This window comes from Paramisgurnus dabryanus, chromosome 22 (assembly GCF_030506205.2).
Source record: "Paramisgurnus dabryanus chromosome 22, PD_genome_1.1, whole genome shotgun sequence".
Taxonomy (NCBI): Eukaryota; Metazoa; Chordata; class Actinopteri; order Cypriniformes; family Cobitidae; genus Paramisgurnus; species Paramisgurnus dabryanus.
This window is the reverse complement of record NC_133358.1, coordinates 16,108,534-16,129,847: the sequence shown is the minus strand read 5'-3', so window position 1 is coordinate 16,129,847 and position 21,314 is coordinate 16,108,534. Positions and strand designations below refer to the sequence as shown.

Genomic DNA, 21,314 nt, shown 5'->3' with positions numbered 1-21,314 from the left:
AGACTTATTTAAACAATACAAGGGAAAATAAAACACACAATGGGGTAAAACTACATACACTCACAGAGGCCTTTTGTATCAGTGAAAAATACATCCAGTCAGCCGCTACACATCTGTTATCTTTGAACTCTGTTAGTGGTCAAGATTTAACAGAGGTGTTTATGTTATGAATTATACGTATTTGCTTTAGGTATTAAACTGTCCATGATTGATATACTAAACCTAACAGCCATAAAAAAGACACAATTTGTAAAAACAGTCACTGTGGTATTTCCAAAGATTGTGCAGATTCATAACCAATATTACACTTTGTTATTACATCAAAATGTAAAAGTTCTTATCCATCTGGGTAATTGTACAATGTTATTAAAGAGTTAATTCATTGACAAACGCATCAGTTTATCTTGACTAGAGTGTAGAGTTCCTCGTGTTTCTGAACACGCTTGATTTGTTTCTTTCTCTCTGACTCTTGAACCTCAGTATACTCTGTGTCTGGGTTTTTCTTGTTTATGTGATCGGTGTGTGGTTTGGAGAAGTCAATCTCTTCATAGTGGACCTCATCAGTTTCTTTCTCAGACATTTCATTCTTCATGTTGATCTCAATAGCATTGTTAGAAGAGAAATCCACAATGTCTTTATTTTTATCTGCAGTCTGAGGAGACAAATCACAGGAAGATATATCAATATTAGGTTATTTTAGTTTTTTTTTTCAAATCTGAAGTTCACTGTAAAAATACACAGCATTTTTGTCAAATCAACATATATTTTTATTGTACTTTAACTTAAAACATTAAATCAAACTATTTCAACTTGTTTTTATAAGTTATGTCAACTTTAAGCAAAATTTTAAAATACAAGGTTGTATTGGAAAAAAAACAAATTTGTTTTAACTTTATGCTGCATTTTTTTACAGTATTGGAACAGACAAATTTTTTTTTGTCTTCATCTTTATTTATTTTAATTATTTATTAGATTTTTGGAACAGTGGCTAACAGTTTTATAAAGTATTAATTCCTTTAGATATAATGTTTTTTATATTTTTCTCTTTAAAATTAAAGTGCTTATGTTGAATGGTACTGTACACCCACCTGGTCTTTTCTTCTGGTGTTGGTCTCACTCAATGTCTTTATCCTGATACAGAATACAATCAACAGTTAATACATTTGTGTGTTTAGTTTATTGTGAAACCTAATGATAACATTTATTATTATATCTTTACCTCATATAATAAAATACTGCAGAAATCACAAGCAAAGCCAAAAGTCCTCCTATACAGCCATAAATCACAGCTTTAAAGGATCCTAAAAAATAATAAAGTATTTAGAAATATCATAATACAGTACAAAGACAAAGATGCTGCATAAATGACAAAGAGTATAACTGTGATCATCTCCAAAACTATAACAGTAAACTTCTGTATGTTCGATGTTTTCTGATAAATATTACCTGGGATTAACAGTTGAATCTCTGATGATTGGTTGCCATGTTTTTTCAGTGCTGTGCAGAAATACCATCCTGCATTATTATGAGTTACATTACAATGAGAGTGTTCTGTATGTTGAATGTTTTCTGATAAATATTACCTGAGATTAACAGTTGAATCTCTTCTGATGATAGGTTGCCATGTTTATTCAGTGCTGTGCAGAAATACCATCCTGTATTATTATGAGTTACAATGAAGCTCATCTTCTTTTCCTGTGCTAAAGGTGTCTTCTGTCCACGTTTATACCAGGTGTACGTCATGTTATTTGATGGACTGCCTTTGCTTTTGCAGGTGAAAGTTACATTAGTGCCCACAGTGACTGAAGCAGATGGTTCAATTATGATATGAGTCTCTTTTGGAGGAACTTGGGAGAAAAGCAAATGACAGTCATTAAACATTGAGACACAATATTTACTTGCATGTTTTTAACGCAGATACATGCAAATATCTCACATGCAATGTTCAGCATTACTGTGCTGTTCACAGTTGTGTTATTCAAGATGTTTCTTGGATATGTTGCAGTGCAGGAGATGTTCATCTTGTGATCCATGTATGAAGTATTGAAGGTCATTGAGGAAAACACTGAATGAGTTTTATCAGGTTTCTCCTGTAACTGTGTTGTAATGTTGGCAGATTTGGGGATGTTAGTCCAGGATAATGTAGGAGGTTGTTTGGGGCAGGGAGCTTCAGCAGAGCAGATCAGATTCACTGCAGTGCCCTCCATCACATATTTTGAACTGTTTTTGAGTTCAGGAGGCTGTGGTGAATCTACAGAGAAAATTTATCAGCTCTCTAATAAAAATACATTGTTATTACATTGCCTGATATGACTTCACTGACACCTAGTGGTGTGGATGCAGCATCACATAAAGTGAAGGTTTACCAAAGCCATTGTACAAATTAAAATGCACTATTCACAGTCAGTCATTAATCAGTTTTCATGAAGTGTCTGATAATATGTTAGGTTACAGTGATTTTGCACAAACTTTATGCATCTTACACATTGAGTATTTTACAGAATTTACTGTATTGATTCTATAGCAATGATGTGTGCTGCTGTTATCAAATGTTTCAAGGGGGGGGGGTCAACGGCATTTCATGCATTCTGACTTATTAATACAGTTTAAGAGTTGGTTTCCTCATGCTAAACAAATGCAAAGTGTCAAAAAAGCAGTTAGTACTTCTATGCTGAATGCACTTCGCCAGGGTTCATACAAGTTTTTTTCAATTACAGGTTCAGCTGACATTTCAGGGGTAAGCCATACGTATCACTTGTTTTTATTGGCACTTCCCCCAGAAAACCACGCCCACGCGTCAATCAGCAGGAGAGGACGTTAAGTTCCAGGCATCACTTCATGCGACAGCTTTGTTTAATATCAAACTCAACAATGGCACAAAAGAAGAAGTGTGTTTTTGGATGTAAGGAAAAGAAAGCCAGCATTATGGAAACAATGGATATTGTCTGTTAACTAAGACTTCTGTGTTCTGTTGGAAAAATGCCTGTAAGTGCCTATTATACAAACGACACAAACATGTAGTGAATCCTAAGTTATCCAGTCAGTGTTGTATAAAGTGTTAACTCGTGACTCGCTACTTCCGCTGTTCGTATCTCCTCCTCCCAATTTTTTTCATACGTTATCGAAGACTCTAAAGCTAATCTGTCTTTTATAAATCTGATAAAACTAAAGACTCTCTGAGATATGAAGGATGTAATACTACTCTATAGCCCTACTCCAGATTAACATCAGATCAGAAACAGCATGTGTTATGGACGCTTTCATTTCTATTTGAGTAATAAACATTTGATGTCTTTATCTTTGACTTTTGTTTATTTCATCCAATTTATCTTCTTTTATACTTCTTAATTTAATTGATACCTCAGTTAAACTACACAATAAAAGTCTGCAAGAAGATGAAGTTCAGGCTTTTACCTGTGACATTGATCCTCACAGTCTTGCTTGATTCAGTTTGATTGACTTTAAATGTTGCTCCGAAAACATTTGGCTTCATTTCTATTCTGAAGTAATACGGGTCTGAATGATTCATCATGATGTTATAGAAGACAGTGCTGCAGTTTCTCTCAGTGAGGTTTCCAATCATCTCTATGTGTCTGAATCCTTGAATGATGTTTTGACTGCTGTTAAACACTACTGAACTCTTGTCATCATAAAGGTTGTGTGTCTCTTTCAGCCAAATCCCATGAATCTGTGTTGTGTTCTGCAGTTTTTCCTCAAATGTATTGATATTGAATGTGCAGGGTATCAGCACACAAGAGTCTGTCAGAGCTGTTACTGTGTGTGGAAGTACAGCTGAGTAAACATCATCATCAGCTGAAACATGAAACACACATTAATGACTGTATAAGAGAGATCAATACACATTATTATCATTTATACCACGGGTCTGTTGAATGCTGTATTCTGATTGGCTGAGAAATGTTCCATGGGTATGCATTAATTTCTGATTACCGCACACCTAACTTGTCAAATGTCTTAAAAATAGGCACCAGAGCAATGTTTGTGGTAACTGTGGTATAAGAGGGAATGATTGACCCCGGTCCTTTGAATTATTTAAAAAATAATGCACACCTGCGGTGTAACAGCACTCTGCTTCGCATCGTGCTGAATTGCACCTTGGGTGTGCATTATTTTCTTATAATTCAATGGCCCGTCGTCAATTATTCCTTACTTATAGCTGGATAGTTTTTCATTTCCTGTTGCAAAATCACACCAAATGTAAAGATTGACTGACCTGAGTGAGTTTGTAGTAACACAGAGCTGATGATGATAATGAATGAGATGATCTGCAGTCCAGACATCACTTCATATGAGACCTAACACACAGTTACATACATACAGTCACCTCCATAAATATTGGAACAGATGCACATTTTGTGTTATTTTAACGGTTTATAAAAATGTATCAATCACAGTAATGTAATGAATGTTGTCAAAAAGTGCACACTCTCAGGTTTATTTTGAGGGTATTCACAGCCAATTTGGCTGAAGGATTTAGAAATTACAGCTGTTTAATATGTAGCTCCTCCTTTTTAAAGAGGTCAAAAGTAATAGTACAGTTGACTTAAAAAACGTTTTATGTACATGAATTTTTACCATATTTAGTTTCAAAACACAACAAATCCATCAGAGAGATAGCAGGAACAATAAGAGTGGCCAGATAAACAATTTGGTACATTCTGACTAAAAAAACAACACACTTGAGAGCTCAGCAACACAAAATTCCTGGACAATACAAAATTCATGTACATACAACAGCTTTTAAGTCAACTATCCCATTACTTTTTGGCCTCTTTAAAAAGGGGGAGATACATTTTGAACAATTGTAATTCCTAAATCCTTCAGCCAAATTGGATGTGAATACCCTCAAAATAAAGCTGAGAGTGTGCACTATTTTTGCCAATATTCATTAAATTATATTACATTTCATGCAGTTATTTAAAGTATTCATGATACTCAGAGACATATTTAGATGATTCTCATTTATAGAAAATTTTTTTTTTGCATTCATATAAAGTAAAAATAGATATGGGCAATATTATTTTCTCCACTAAAGTTCGCTAATCAACATTGGCATAGCTTGATGAAAGAGCATGAAACGTAGGGCGTTATGAATTGATCTGACAGGACTCATAAATCATGTTCATGCATGACGTCATGAAATAAAGATTTATAACCTTTACATTATAATGTAAGCGCAAAGTGTGGCTTAAAGGTATTGCGGAGGATTTTCTTTTTCCGGGTGGATCATCAAGACTATTGGTCCTCCTAGTTGTCAATCAGGAGTGTTGCGCAATTGCATTTTTTTTTTTTTTAAAGTGGAGAAGGTGGTTATTTTCTAAAATTCGAGAAAATCCTCCGCTACACCTCTAATCAAAGCAACAGCAGAGTCGCTTGCTATGTTTTGGATATTGAAAACACAAATTTAATCTATTTTGTTATTTTTGTCATTATTTGTTATTGTGTTTTTCAGTATACAAATTCCATCTGTTTGTGGTAGATCAGCGTTTATTTTACACAACACTTATTTTGGTTAAAACTTAAAAGCAGCTATAAAGCTCTTATGTGTGGAGTTGTTAAACACTACAGTATCTGTTCCAGCCTGAAGGTGTCACTGTTAACAACACACAGTCAGTCATTAAACATCATCTTTCATCAGGTAATAATAAAACAACTCTTCCATCATATTAGCTATTTATTTCTCATTTCTTAATAATTAAAAATCTTTATGGGGTGGTTTCCCGGACAGGGATAAGACTGGTCCTAGACTGAAATAAATATAAGAGCTGTCCAACTCTGAAAACAACTTGAACTGACATATCTTAAAATACATCAGTGCCCTTTGTTTTGCCTCAAAATGCCCACCAGTAATTTTTATAGTAAGTCATGTTTCTTAAAACTAGGTGTACTTCCTTATTAAAGGTCACATTCTTTCTGATCTCATTTTTGAAACCCTAGTTAGTGTGTAATGTTGCTAATGCCAGCAGCCATATCACCCTGTAGCTCAAGACCGCTTACCCACTGAAGCTAAGCAGGGTTGAGCCTGGTCAGTACTTGGATGGGAGACCACCTGGGAAAACCAGGTTGCTGCTGGTAGTGGTGTTAGTGAGACAAGCAGGGGGTGCTCACCCTGTGGTCTGTGTGGGTCCTAACACCAGTGGTGGTACTAGAAATTTTTTAATGGGGTGGCCAAAGCTACCTTCCGGGGTCCATAAAAGAAAGCATAAATGAATATTTTGATCGCATTAGATGTAAACATAATAAGGGTGAATTTTAAATCTTTCTACTGAATTTCTTACATCTGATTTACTGTGTGTTAAAGGGATTTTTGAAAAGACATCACTGATGGAGAGATAACAGAACGCGCATTATGTTTATTTTCTTAATTTTGTGAAAAGCACAACATTCAAAAAATGACACTTTAATGTTTTAAATTATGTATAAATCAGTCCAAAATCAGCAGAGTAATCCAAGTCTCTTTGCGCAGTGATTGAAAAATAAAGAGTTTGCGCCACGACCGCAGGGAGGGTTAATATTCATAATGTTTGTTTTTAACAATGTGCTGCGCTGCCGCACGTCGAAAATAAACATAGCGATTAAGTGAAAGTAGCGCATTAAAATTGGGGTGGCACACTGCCACCCTGGACACCCATCTGGCTCCGCCACTGCCTAACACCCCAGTATAGTGACGGGGACACTATACTGTTAAAAAGCACCGTCTTTCGGATGAGACGTTAAACCGGGGTCCTGACTCTCTATGGTCATAAATAATCCCAGGATGTCATTCGAAAAAGAGTAGGGGTGTGCCCCGGCATCCTGGCCAAACTTGCCCATTGGCCTACTAATCATCCCCATATATATACAGTATATACTAATTGGCTACATTACTTGGTCTCCTCTCCACTAATAAGCTGGTGTGTGGTAAGCGTTCTGGCACAATATGGTTGCCGTCACATCATCCAGGTGGATGCTGCACATTGGTGTTGGTTGAGGAGATTCCCCCATTCATATGTAAAGTGCTTTGAGGTCTCCAGAAAAGCGCTATATAAATGTAACTAATTATTATTATTAATAGCATAAATAATACATTTAAAATGATAAAGCTCAAAGTTCACAGCCAGCCGATTTATTTTCTTTAACAGAATTCGCCTTTCAAAGCCTACAGCAAACGGCCGGTATGGACTACAGCCCTCTACTTCCTGCTTTAATGACGTCACTAGAACAGTTTTTTGACTAAACTCCGCCCACAGGAATGCGGCAGTCGCCAGCTAAGCTAACGGCAAGCTAAGCTGCTATCGAATCACAACACACTTAACAAACTACACAATCAGAACGTGATACGTATTTCTGAAGGAGGGACTTCATAGAACAAGGAAGACATCAGCCTGTTTTGAGGACAGTGAAAACAGCGCTATACAAATAAGTAAAGTGTGTGAAAAATACCACGTTTTTTTTTACACGTGAAACATGAACAGATGTTATATTGCGCACTGTAAACACAATCAAAGCTTCAAAAACACAGAAAGAGCATGACCTTTAAACTAAGGCCTAGTCCTGGTTTAAGCTAATCCTTGTCCGGGAAACCAGCCCTACAATTTAACACAGCTTACAATGTCAATGTGTATGTATGTAAAAATTAAATAACTTGAATAAACACAATAAAGACGTGTGAGAACAATAGCCAATCTAAATGCACTTATATTATTTAGAGTAATGCTTTTAAAAATAGTTTGAGCTAACATTGTTCTAAGTTTAAAAAGTCAGCAACAAAAAGCAGAGACAATGCAAAGAAATATCAGGATTAAACAAATAGGAATGCCAAAATAAGAACAGACATAGTGAGAGTTGACAAGGAAAATGACAGAAGAGAGGGGAATAAAAACATCAAACAATTAACAAGGAAGCCACCATGAGGACTGACAAACCAAAGATAAATACATACAATTAATGCACTGTATTATTTAACGATTTTTGTTTCAACTGTGTTTATATTATAATTAATATCATAATAATAAAAAATTCATAAAATATTTGCTGTGTTTGTGGGGTCATGTTTTCAGGGGGCTAAGCCCCCCACCTCTAGCAATGCCCCTGCTATACTTTCACATAAACAGATCGACTGGCATCAGATACATCAAAGTATCACAAGAGTGACACAAAAGTCCTTTTGAGTCTCACCCGGACATAAGCAATGACAAGAAACAGGGATGAGGTGCTTTTTTTTAAAAACCGCTAATTATCTAATTTCAAACATTGATAAAATATTTGGGATAATATAAGTATATGTGAACAAAATATATAACTCTGTGTTGCTGTTTTTGGATATTTGCATGCAAAAATCTTACATATCGTACCCAATCAATAAGTACACTATACAAATATAGGTTTACAAGTAGGAAGCGTATTGAAATGCATTGTACCTGCTCTGATTTCATAGTTTCCTCTGATGTTAGGCAAGGAATTCAGATTGATTTTGACATATAAGGTAATATATTGATATAAACTATAAATAAACAACTTAAATTAAAACTGAGTCTATTTTCTATAAGTTATTTGACAAAACCTTTTCACTTGCAATTACAAACTTTTCCTTAAAAACGTCTCAAGCTCAAATGTCCATGACTAGTTAGTTATAAAATAAACTCAAAACAAAATAAAAATATTTTTTCTGTGTAAATGTGAACAAAACGAAATGATTGTAGTTACAATTTAATTTATATTCATATTATTTATCTTTATGCATTTGGTAAGTAAAACAAAAGAGTCTTTTAATAAAAGATACTTACCACAGGGTAGTACGATCAGTTTTAACTTCAGCAGAAGTGTTTAAAATGTCCTTGTTATCAAATCCTCATCTTAAGATGAAATGAGCTATGATTACACTGCCTACAGGAAGACGCACCAGTGACGAAGGTCTGTTTCACACCTTTAACAGGAAATAGAAATGTATTTAGAAACGCAAAGACACAGCACACAGCACATACAGTATGACCATTAGGAAAAATCAAGAATACACAGGTCATTTTTTATACAGTAGGCTGCAGTGCATCTTTAAATGTGGAGGATCAAATAATCACAATCTGTTTTTTCTGAATCAGTGTTGTTAATGGTAACTGCTCGCAGCTAAAGTTCTCAAAAACTCTTAACATTTATATTACTTTACGATTTTTTTGCTTTAAATCAGTAGTTCAGAACGTGTTTCAAAAGAGGTGTAAAAAGTACTCAAAAATGTTACTCAAGTGAAAGTACAAGTACTGAGTGTAAATTTTACTCAATTAAAGTAAAAGTATCTGGCCAGAATCATACTTGAGTAAAAGTAAAAAGTACCACATTAAAATTGTACTTGAGTATTAAAAAAGTAAAAGTAACAGGAAAAATTTAAACTAGAGATTCTTGTTTAAGCTTTTAATCTCTAAAAACATGAAGTGAATGCACCACATACAAGGTTTTATTCTGCTTTACAACTGTTTGTATTTAATTGTATTTCAACTATAAAACGACCTAATTTCAGTATCCAACATGCTACTCAAAGTTTTGAAACCTCGAATTTAACTAAAGCAGAAGCTGATTTTCAAAATTGAGTATCAAGCATCTCACAGACAGCCAGTGCAGAAAGAGTTGTATTAGTTCTTGTTCACACTGTCAGTCCAAATCTGATTTTGGTTCATATTCGATTGGAACCCAATCACATTTAGAACGTGTGAACAGCTAAAAACCACATGAAATCTGTTTTTTTTTCTTTTCTGCTTCAAGCTATATCCAGAGGTGGTTTGAAATACTTTTCAAATCACATTTCCAGAAATACATTTAAGTCTGACCGCTCTGATCGTATTTTTGTAGCTTTTCGGTTACGTCATGCTGTTGCGTCACGTAAAATGTAAACACGATTGTTGTGCCAGTGTGACGTCATTGTCATAGAAACAGTGCAGATAATCCAGAAAATGGCAAAACCCAACAGGACGCACAGATCGGATCTAAACAGTTGTGATACACAATGTGGACAGTGAGTCTGTCCAGTCAGACATGCAACAAAATCAGATTTGGACGGACAGCGTGAACAAGGTCTTAGTCTTGATAGAGAGGCTGCAAATAGCAGTGAACGTGAGCAGAGACTTCCTGGTGTCTGAAACTCAGGCCAGATATCCATCCAACTTTTTGCTGGCTTAATGTGTTGTCGGTATCAAAGAAGCGAAAAAATCTTCATCCGACGAGCCCACTCGCGAGTCTCTAGCCCTTTCTCGGGCCGAGATATGGTCAACCCTTCCCAGATTTTTCCTTGGCCTTAGCTCAGGCACCTTAAGTCCAGGGCGTTCGCCCTTCGGGTCCCTTATACTACCAAAGAGGGCCTTTCCAACAAGCCATCCATTAGTCTCTAGCCCTTTCCCCGTCCAAGATACGGTGGACCTTTCCCCGATTTTTTCCACGGCTGTAGCTCGGGCACCTTAAGTCCCCTCGGGTATAAGCGACCCAAAGGCATCCAAGCTACGGTCGTGGGAAAATCAGGGGAATGACCACTGTATCTCAGCCGGGGAAAGGGTTAGAGCGTCAGGGTTGGCTCGTTGGAAAGGCCCTCTCAGGATAAGGGACACCAAGGGCGAATGCCTAGGACTTAAGGCGACCGAGCCACGAACGTTTGAAATTCAGGAGACCGTCGGCCACAGAAAGGGTTAGAGAGTCGGGGGTTGGCTCGTTGAAAAGGCCCTCTCAGGTAGGATAAGGGACCCAAAGGGCAAACACCCCGGACTTAAGGTGCCTGAGCTACGACCGTATTAATTTCAGGGAGTGGCACGCTGTATCTCGGCCAAGGAAAATAAATAACATTTAAATTAAACTGTCCGTCAGCACAATTCAATTGGTTTGGTAAGAGTAAGGGAAAATAGAATAAAGTGATCTCTAAAAAATAAGTACTTTTTGACTGTAAATAAAATTGTAAGGAGTAAAAAGTACTTTTTTTCTTAAAAAAATGTAATCAAGTAAAAGTAAAAGTACTGATTTTAAATTGTACTCAAGTAAAGTAAAAATCCCCAAAAATAATACTTAAGTACAGTAATCAAGTAAAATTACTCAAGTACTTTACACCTCTGGGTTTCAAACTGGCCAAGTCACGTGTTTTTTAACAAACTAGGCTTCATTGCGTCATAGGCCCTGTCCCAAATGGCGCACTTCATGTGGACTTACGGTCTCGTGGCCTTAAATTGCGCATGCTCCCTTGGTCTACGAGTCCGTAGGGTGTCCCATCTGTCATTTTTACGCTTTAAAGTGTGCCTTTTCAGCGCCCCCTTTGCCCCTTCATGCGGTCTTCGGCGAAGCCCGCACTGCAGCAGACTTCACGCACTTAACCAACCCAGAAGTCTTTGCGAAAGCGCATCAGACCAATCAGACTACGGAAGGGAGGAGTTCACACTGACGGGTAATTTCTCTAACTATTTCTGGCGTAACGCTCGAGTCTGTCCCAAAATACGACGTCTAATTACGTGTGTATGCGAAACAGGAAGTAAGTGCACAAGACTGTCCCATGTCTTAAAACTGGAAAAGTGTAGTGCCCTTAACCCACAATAAACCCACGCCATCTCGAATACCGCTTCGAAGCAGTATTCAAGGCTTAAGCGTATCCCATCATGCATCATGTTCTGAATGTTAATCGTGAGAGTTTTGCCCAGACCTTGCAAGATGTCGCAGAAACTTTTAGGCTAATTGTAAGTTAATAAATGGATATTACATATTATATTGGTAGTATAACACGAGTGTTGCACATTTCATTGGTGCCAGCATGTATTTTGTAAAATATCTTTAACTGCTTTTATCACATAATTGGGAACAACGTTAATTGTGTCGATTATTCAGGGACTACTGAATAAACAATAAACTTTAGTTGCATGCACAAAATGATACAGGTGCTAAGAATTCTGCTTCTGAAAAGTTCAGATAAGTGTAGATAATCTTTTAGTTCAGCATTATGTGTTCATTTTATTAAAGGAAAAACTTAAAAATATATATTTTAAGTAGCCTCAATAAAAAACGAATGCGTTTCGGTGCAAATTGCCACTACCTGGCTTCACATTTTTCACTTGCTATGTGTGTCCCATAGGGTGAATAATTCTACATGCACTCTTGGAATCTTCTCGCCGACTAGAACACTTGGGCAAAATACAGGAAATACGTCATGTAAGTGGTCAAGTGCAAAGACCGCAAATGTGGGTATTTGGACGCAGCCTATGTTTAGGCCTGGATCTCGTTGCCTTTACAAATTTTGACAAGCAGGTGTCGCCAGCATGTATGGTGTTTGAAATACTTCGAAATAGTGAATCATTTTGCCAAGTAATTGGTTGATTCAAAGCTTTGAAGAGCTTTGTTTCTCCAATCACTAGTTTAAAGAAAGGTCCAAAAACCCAAACCTAAAACTATCTAAAAGGCCAAGCGTGTTTAAAGTCCAAATGTGCAAAGTGTCCACCGTGTATATACAATCCAAGAAAGTGATATCCAAAGTCCATAAAACTTAACTGGAAGGGTAAGTCCACATATACAAATTCCACTGTGCAGCAAACATTTGAGCTAAGCTAACCATGTGCTACTGCTGCCTCCCTTTATACTAAAGGTGTGATCGAGTTCATGTAGCACTGCGCAGACTGATTGGCGAGGTTTGCCACTTGCAGTCAAGGAAAGAGATGAAGACGGACACCTGCTGCTTGCAGTAGTGATGTTTGTGCCGTGTTTCCTTTATTTTATCGAGAATGAAGAAAATTAGATGGTGAATTTGTTAAAAACAAAACTTTTAATAAAAACTTGCAACCAGAAACATTTATATCGAAAATTTTCATTTCTGCTTATACTGTATGCCTGAAAATAACGGGAAACAAGCCTACATTATTAAAATACCAATAACGTTTGGTATTTTCATTTTTACTTTATTACACGACACAATATAATATATTTATGCATATGTTAGTTGCGAAGTGGGACCTTCATGGATCTGACTTGTTTGTCCAGCACATCCCACAGATGCTTGATTGGATTGAGATCTGAATTTGGAGGCCAAGTCAACACCTTGAACTCGTTGTGTTCCTTAAACAATTCCTGAACCATTTTTGCTTTGCAGCAGGAAATTGATGCCCAAAAACTATGAATGTTGATGGACCCATTGTTTCTCCTGAGCTATGGGAATCCCTAGCTTTGCGAAATCCTTTTGCACCGTTAGGAGATGCGCTGCGGGGAGGGTTTTATGAGGTGAAATGATTAAGAAATCATCTAGCAAATGAAGTAGATGAGGGATTGTGTAATTCTTGGATTTAATCCAATATATGGCTTTGGATAGTGTGTAGATTTTTGGCCTGCTTATGAAACCGAAGCTTAAATGCACAGCGAAATAAAATGTATTGCACCAGCGAGTGCTGAATTAATGCCATGAATCCGTGTGAAGTCGGCAATTGGGCAGGAGGAAGATTAAGGCAAGGTGAAGAGGTGTGGACAGGAAAGGGGAAAAATGACATCAGCGCTTGTGCGCTAGCAGAAGCATCCTCACGCTAGATTAAGCATTGGCACTGGAAAATAATTATAGGGAAAATGGTAAGAGGTAGGAGGAAAAGGATGGATTTGAGAAGTGGTGAAGCTTGCATTGCAGGTGGTTGAGCCGTGCTCAAAAAATGTGGGATTAATCGGGGGAGCAAAAAATAAAAATCTTATTAAAAGTTGTGTATTTACAAAAAAGGGAAAATCCTGTTGTTGTTTGATTCACAATTAATATGTTAACTTGTAGAAAGAGTACTCATGATGACAAAATAACTCATGATCACATCTGATGTTGTTTTTGGCACACATGGGTGTAAATGACTCATCTAAAGCACTGATCTTATCTCTGTTGAGCAGATCTTTATCTACTAATAGTGGCAGATAAATTTGTCTCTCTTTATTAAGAGGCTTTTCTAAAACAGGATTTCCACTGTGGTTGGTGTATAAAAAAAACTAAATATATAATTTATTAGTCAGCAGTGGCAGCCTGTGACTTCTCTTTTTGACGGCGCTCAATGCGAAGTTCGTCACAAAATTTATGTAGCCCATCGTGTGTGGTTCCTTTTATCAAAATATGTGTTCTGCGCATTGAGAGATCCTGTGTGCATCACGTGTTTTGTCAAAATAGGTGCCAGTGTGATATGTTGAATATAAGTGCTGATTTTGAATGAGTTTATATTTGAAGGAGTTTACACGTATATGATGTTATTGAACAAGTTAACATAAGTGCTACTATTGAACAAGTTTACATTTTCTTTGTTTACATTTTCTTTAAATTTATCGCATATAAGTGCAATCTATTGAATTTAAGTGATTTATATTGAAAGAAGTTTACATTTTATTTGTTTACATTCCCTTTAAATGCATTATAAGAGTGTTACATTGTATTTTTCTTATATTCATAAATAGTGTTTATTTTCCAATTTGTACTTCACATAAAACAAAAGTGTTTAATTTAACGTATTTATGGGATTAATTATTTTCCTTTAACGTGCCTGCGTGATGACGTCATCGCACGCTTCAGTAGGGGATGCGCCCGCGATGCGCTTCATTCTGAGTAAATACATGAAGCCATCACTGCAGCGCTCTCGTTGTCATCTTTATATAATTAATTCTTAACGGTACTTCTCACAGGTACTACACCTGCTGCAGATGCGTCTAAATGGTTTATGATAAAAGAGACGCTCGCGTTTGACAGATACTCCCATAATCTCATGCGTAATCAGAGTTCACTGTAAAGAGAGTGTCTTGCGTGTATTTTGTGAACGTGAGCGTTTCTTTTATCATAAACGGTTTTGACACGTGTGCAGCAGGCACTTATTTTGACAAAACACGTGATGCACATGGTTCACATGACACAACAAAACCCGTTTTTAAAAACGCAAGCAACACACATGACACTCCGAACATTTATTTTGAATTAGCGCCCCTCGGATGAGCAGTCACAAGCCGCCACTGTTAGTCAGTTTGTGATGATGAAAACTGAGTTTACCTCATACATTAATTAAAAGAAAACAGAAGCACAGCCAGAGTTCCTCCCAAACAACAAGAAATTACAAGTCTGTTCCCATCAGGTCCTTAAAGACAAATAATATCATAAAAATCTCATATAAACGTTTATGGTTAGTATTAAATGTATTTTGATCATTAATCAAATGGTCCACAAGTAATATTTTTTTCGCAAAAATCATCTTTAATTATCAGGTGTTGAATCTCTTCTGATGTCTGCTTGCCAAATGTATTCATTGCTGTGCAGAAGTACAATCCTGTATAGTTACAATGAAGCTCATCTTCCTTGCAAGCTAAAGGTGTCTCCTGTACATCTTATGTTTGTACCAGGTGTACGTCATATGTTACTTGCTTTGCATTTGCAGGTCAAAGGTTACATTAGTGCCCACAATGATTGAAGCAGAAGGGAGCTTTAGCAGCAGATCAGGTTCATTCCAGTGCAATCTATCAGATATTTAGACACATCTGGACTGGATAAAAGCTGTGGTGAAAATCTGCAGGGTAAATTATTTTAGACAGTTAAATAAAAATACATTCAGTTGTTTTTATGTTGCACTTCCTGAGATGACTTCACTAACACCTAGTGGTGTGGATGCAGCATCACATTAAAGGGGAAGTTTACCAAAGCCATAGTATAATTCAATTTTATCAATAAGCAGATACTTATCCAAAGCAACTTACAAATAGAAAAACATTAAACATTTAAGATTAAGATCAAACAATAAGCATAGTATTGAAATGTATTGTATTGATCTGACTGAATAGTTTCTGTGGAACCCAAAGTATTCAGGTTGATTTTGACATATTGAATAATATATTTGAGTAAATGTAACCAACTCAGGTTAAAATCATTAAAGGTCATTGTAAGGATATTTGACAAAGCCTTTTCAGAAGACCCAGCGTGGTGGTTTCACACATTGATAAAAGATGAGAAATGCAATGCATTCAAAGTAGGCCTACAGCCTTAGAAAAATGTGTTGCAAAATCCAATAACACATCTGACATTTTATATACAGTAGTACAGTGTATTTTTAATGTGGAGGATTAAATATTTACAGTTTGTTTGATCTGAATCTGTGTTAATGTTTGCCATTGATCACTAAAATCGTCAAATTGTAAAATTGTTATACTGTGTTTTGGTAATCATCAGCAAACATTTAAAATCTTTAAAAAGGACTCACAGAGACATTTTGTATCAGTGTAAAATACATCTATACATGAATATCAGCTGACGTCACTCACTTGTCTTCCGCCATTTTGAGTGGTCGCAATAGAAGCTATATGCCTTCAAATATGTTGTGAGCATCAAAATCGCTATTTTTACAACACAAGGCTTGACACAACATGACTTTGGTTGATTTGCCCGCCGCCATCTTTCCAGTCAAGATGTATCGATCTCCGAATGCGACCTAAGGAGGGAGGAGAGTAAAGATGTATAACTCCTAAAGCATAGTTCCATAAAAATGCACAGATTATTTGTTGTTTTTTCGCAAGTGAAAAACAATATTGACCTTTTAGTTGAAAAAGGAGCCTCATATGACATTCATTCATTCGCATTCATAAATCGATTATTTACGTCTGGCAGAGATGAGGAGCGGACACCATAACAGCCAAAGTCAGTTGTACAAAACCTTTATTTTTAGTAAACTCTGTGTACACAAACAATGTTCTCAATGCTCGCGTTAATGTGTAGAGATCCAGGTGATACTTCGAGCAAAGTTTCATGTTGTGTCGCGCCTTCTTATGTTGTAAAATAGTGGTTGTTCAGTAGCAGCGAACAGCGGCTGGAAGAACGCATCAGGGATCATGTAGGCATCACACCCTAACCAAGATATATTTTTTTAAAGTAGCGTTTCTTTTTATGACAGTCGAGGTGCGACATGTTGTCTTTCGTAGCCATTTACTGTATCCTGAGAATTATGGACAGTAAAAGATAAGAAATCCGTAAATCGTAGCAAGCTAGCCAATTGTTGTCAGTAGCCTACTGGTACTCGGTAGGTACTCAAGATGGCGGCATGACGTAAAAGGTCACATGAGTGAATTCCATCTACTGTATAAACAGTCAGCTGCTACTAGTCTGTTACCTTTGAACTCTGTTGGTGGTCAAGATTTAACCAAGGTGTTTATGTTATATATGCATTAGAAGCAATTGGGGAAGATCAGGCAATAACAGAGATACTGTATACTCCCACTAGATTTTTTAGTCTCACTTAGCACTTAATGAACCAAAATTTAAGAACAATATGTCATTGTGGTATTTCCAAAGATAGTGCAGATTCATAACCAAACTTATACTTTGTTATTTAAGTTCACTTTATTTATAAAGCACATTTAAAACAGCCACACTAACCAAGTGCTGTACAATAAAAGAATGTAAGTAATAAAACACAGAGAAAATAATACTAAAACTAAAATACTAAAACTATATAAAATAATACAAACAATTTAAATGAAACAATATTAAAAAGAGAAGGAAAATTACTTATATGCCAATAAAAAAAGATATGTTTTTAAAATGGACATAAAATAGTGAGAGAGAGAGTGCTAATCTTAACTCTATGTGCAGATCCATTCACAGCCCTGACCCACTCATAGAAAAAAGGTTCAAAAATCTCCTATTCTGAGGACTCTTCACTGGTTGCCCATTGAATTCAGATTTCATTTTAAAATATTTCTATTTGTTTTTAAGTCCCTGCATAATCAGGCCTGCAACTGTTTATCTGGATTATTGCATCCATATACTTTATTACATCAGAATGTGAAATTTCTTATTAATCTGGGTAATTGTACAATGTTATTAGTTAATTCATTGACAAACGCATCAGAGTTCCTCTTGTTTCTGAACACTGTTGATTTGTCTCTTACTCTGAATCTCTGCATACTCTGTCTCTGGGTTTTTTCTGTTTATGTGATCGCTAGGTGGTTTGGAGAAGTAAATCTCTCCATAGTGAAGCTCATCAGTTTCTTTCTCAGACATTTCACTCTTCATGTTGATCTCAACAGCATTGTTAGAAGAGATATCCAGCATGTCTTCATGTTTATCTGCGGTCTGAGGAGACAAATCAGAGGAAAATATATCAATGTTTATATTAGATTTTTTACAATAAAACATTTTTAAGAAATATTGTCTTCATTTTTATGTATTTTAATTATTTATTAGATTTTTGGAACATAACTTAATTCCTTTAGAAATAATGATTTAAATGTTTTTATAATAAATATATGTTAAATGGTACTATACACACACCTGTTTGTTTCTTCTGGTATTGGTCTGACTTGGTCTTTGTTCTTTGGTCTTTGTCCTGATACAGAATACAATTAACAGTTAATATGTTTGTGTGTTTTGATTATTATAAAACCTAAGGATAACATTCATTATTTAAGCTGCAATCACAGATGGAAGGGCCCTCGCATGCATGTGCACCACCACCTGATGGCCTTAGGAAAAACAGTGAACAGTGGGGATATGAATTTTAGGTTATAAATATATGTGGATATTCTAATTAGACTGACCAAATATGATGTTGATATTGTAACTGTGAGTTTACACCAGAGTTCAGCGGCATTCGCGAGTAGAGTACATACAAAGTCGATGCAAAGACATGATCAGAAGCATCCTTGCGTAGGGCAAGGCGAATGCCGCAATATGTGCGGCATGTTTGCCACGAAAACAAACGTGTCTCCGCCCATGTTGAAAATATTAAACTCGAGAGAAAAATTCACATGCCACGAAGTTAAATCCCACGAGTAATCTTGAGCGAGTAATGCGATGCCCTGCATTTGGTGTGTACGTAGCATTAAATTTCTCATGCTGCGTTTACACCAGCCGCGGTAGAGGCATCACCCGCAAGTGATTTCAATATTAAGTCACTGTGAAGACACGTTGACGGGCGTCTGGAGGTCTCGTGGCGCGGATGAGGCGTTTGGCGTGACGCAATTCAGCCTCATTCGCGTCTGGGGCGGTACGCGTGAATTATGCATTTTGTGCATTTTGCGTTTAACGCGGATTTGCGACTGACGCCCGAGTTGAAAAATTGGAACTTTGGAGGATTTCGCACCGCGTTAACCAATCAGGAGCCTGCATGCTGCTGTGGGGCAGCCCCGCCCGGAGTCACTCATTCAGCATGAAGGCTTGATATTGTCCGTGAGCAGTCACCTGGAGCTATACGACACAAGTTCCTATTTCTATAGATACATAAATAAAAAGGAACTCGCTTGGAAGAGTGTCAGTGAGGACATTAGGCAACCTGGTAAGTTGTAAATACACATTTCACGTTTGAGTCATGTGACGTTTATCGACCCGTGCCGTTTATTTTCCCCCTATAGTAAGGTGACCAAAGTAAGAAACCGGTAACTCTCTTGATAAATGCACAATCAACATCATCTATCTTGCAAACAGACAAGCGCATAGCACTTGCCCCTCCCACAAGAAGCCTTTTTTGCCTCTGACGCATCAAATGCTTGTTTTTTCCGTGCGTCTACTTACTCTAGATGCGCAAATAAATTCAAATTGTTCAAGTGGCAAACTAGGCGCGGTAGACGTGATTTTGACGCCTCAAACGCGGTTTGTGTAAACGCAGTATTAGAGCAGTGAATCAGTGTTTCCTGCTGCCTCTAGGTGGCGCTATGCCTGTATCTGTATTTTGCTATGTTGATGCTATGTTGAAGGCCAGGACCCTTATCAAACATGTGAAGTCTAGGACAGGTAATACAATGCCTGAATTATAACAGCTTCCTGTTTCATAACATCACAATTTGCCAGGCCGCCACAGACACGCCCTTCAACAAAAACTCAAGATATTCGCAATTTATCATCGCAGAGGACTTAAGATCTGAATAAATCACAATGTGCAGTAAATCACAGTGTAAAACATGGCATTGTCTGCTGCCTCAAGGTGGCGCTATGATTGTAGTTGAATATTGCCATGGAAATGTGTTCAGGCCAAGACCCTTATCAAACATGTGAAGCGTGGGGCAGATTGGACAATGTATGCTTGAGTTAGAACAACATCCTGTTTCATGGCGAAGATGCCGAAATTTGCAAGGCCACCACGGACATCCTCCAACGAAAAGTCAAGATCTCCGCAATTTGAAATTCTGCAGGTGGCGCTATCGAGTAATTTCTACACGCCCACTTCTGACACCTATACCACATGTACATTTTAGTCACTTCTGACATGTGTGCAAAGTTTCATGAGTTTTCGAGCATGTTTAGGCCCTCACAAATGCGATTAATTTCAGAGAGGAAGAAGAAACTGAGCAAAAGCAATAGGGCTTTGCACCCACGGTGCAGGCCATTTTGGCCTGCTCCTTAGTGCTCGGGCCCTAATTATATCTTTACCTCATACAATAAAATACTGCAGAAATCACAAGCAGCGCCAAAAGTCCTCCTATACAGCCATAAATCACAGCTTTAAAGGATCCTAAAATAATAAAGTGCAACAATTATTCAGAAATAACATCATACAATACAAAGAGTATAACTGTGATCATCTCCAAAACTATAAGTAAAGTTCACTCTCCAAAAAAAAGAACAAATGCTGTCACTGGATGGTGTGACGCTTGACACGAGAAACAAGAGGACCCAAGCGCAAATGATGTTGGGGAGTGAACATAGAACATTTATTTACATAAAACATGAAAAACAAAAAACCACGAGGGGGCAACACAACATTAAAGCGTAACTAAACCCCTGGTCAGAGCCTGACTCCGCCCACTGGCAATATTTGAAAAATGCAAGAAAAGTGGGAAGATCCCAACGGAGATAGAGGGGACGAACTAAGCTTGTACCAACTGTGTGGTGAGATCGTAACAAGGGCATGGTGAGCTTGAACCTGCTTACGTCACGAGTCATTTTTTGGACCCAAATTCAACTGCAGTAGCCACCGTTCAACCTGAAGAGGGCAGCACTCAGACGTTTTACACCATATATTGCAGTATTGAAACACTTTATGTCCAAATGTCAAAAAACTTACTAAAATCAACGAACAGCACTAATAAAGCATCATTCTTACAGATCATTAACTAAAAAAAGTTGGTTTAGGGTTTAGTTACTCTTTAAACAAGATATTACGAACACTGACTAAACATGATGAACTAGACTAAGATGACACACTACAGAACAATAATGACTGCATTATACGACACGAATGATCACAATGAACCAGCACAAGACAAGAGACAAGAGGAGATTAAATAGGGGAAACTAAACAAGATAACGAGGGCAACACAGGTGAGAGTGATGAACTGATAATGAATAATTAACAGGGAGCACAAGGGGGGCGGGGACTAGAGACGAG

General features: G+C 37.1%; 1 protein-coding gene and 1 pseudogene across 1 annotated transcript in view; one reads left to right on the top strand and one right to left on the bottom strand.

Annotated features, from left to right (window-relative positions):
* LOC135785275 (B-cell receptor CD22-like) overlaps positions 1-21,314 on the bottom strand; it is a 286,056-nt gene that overhangs the window by 117,344 nt on the left and 147,398 nt on the right. The window lies entirely within an intron of this gene.
* Positions 5,980-6,096, top strand: LOC135785596 (5S ribosomal RNA; annotated as a pseudogene).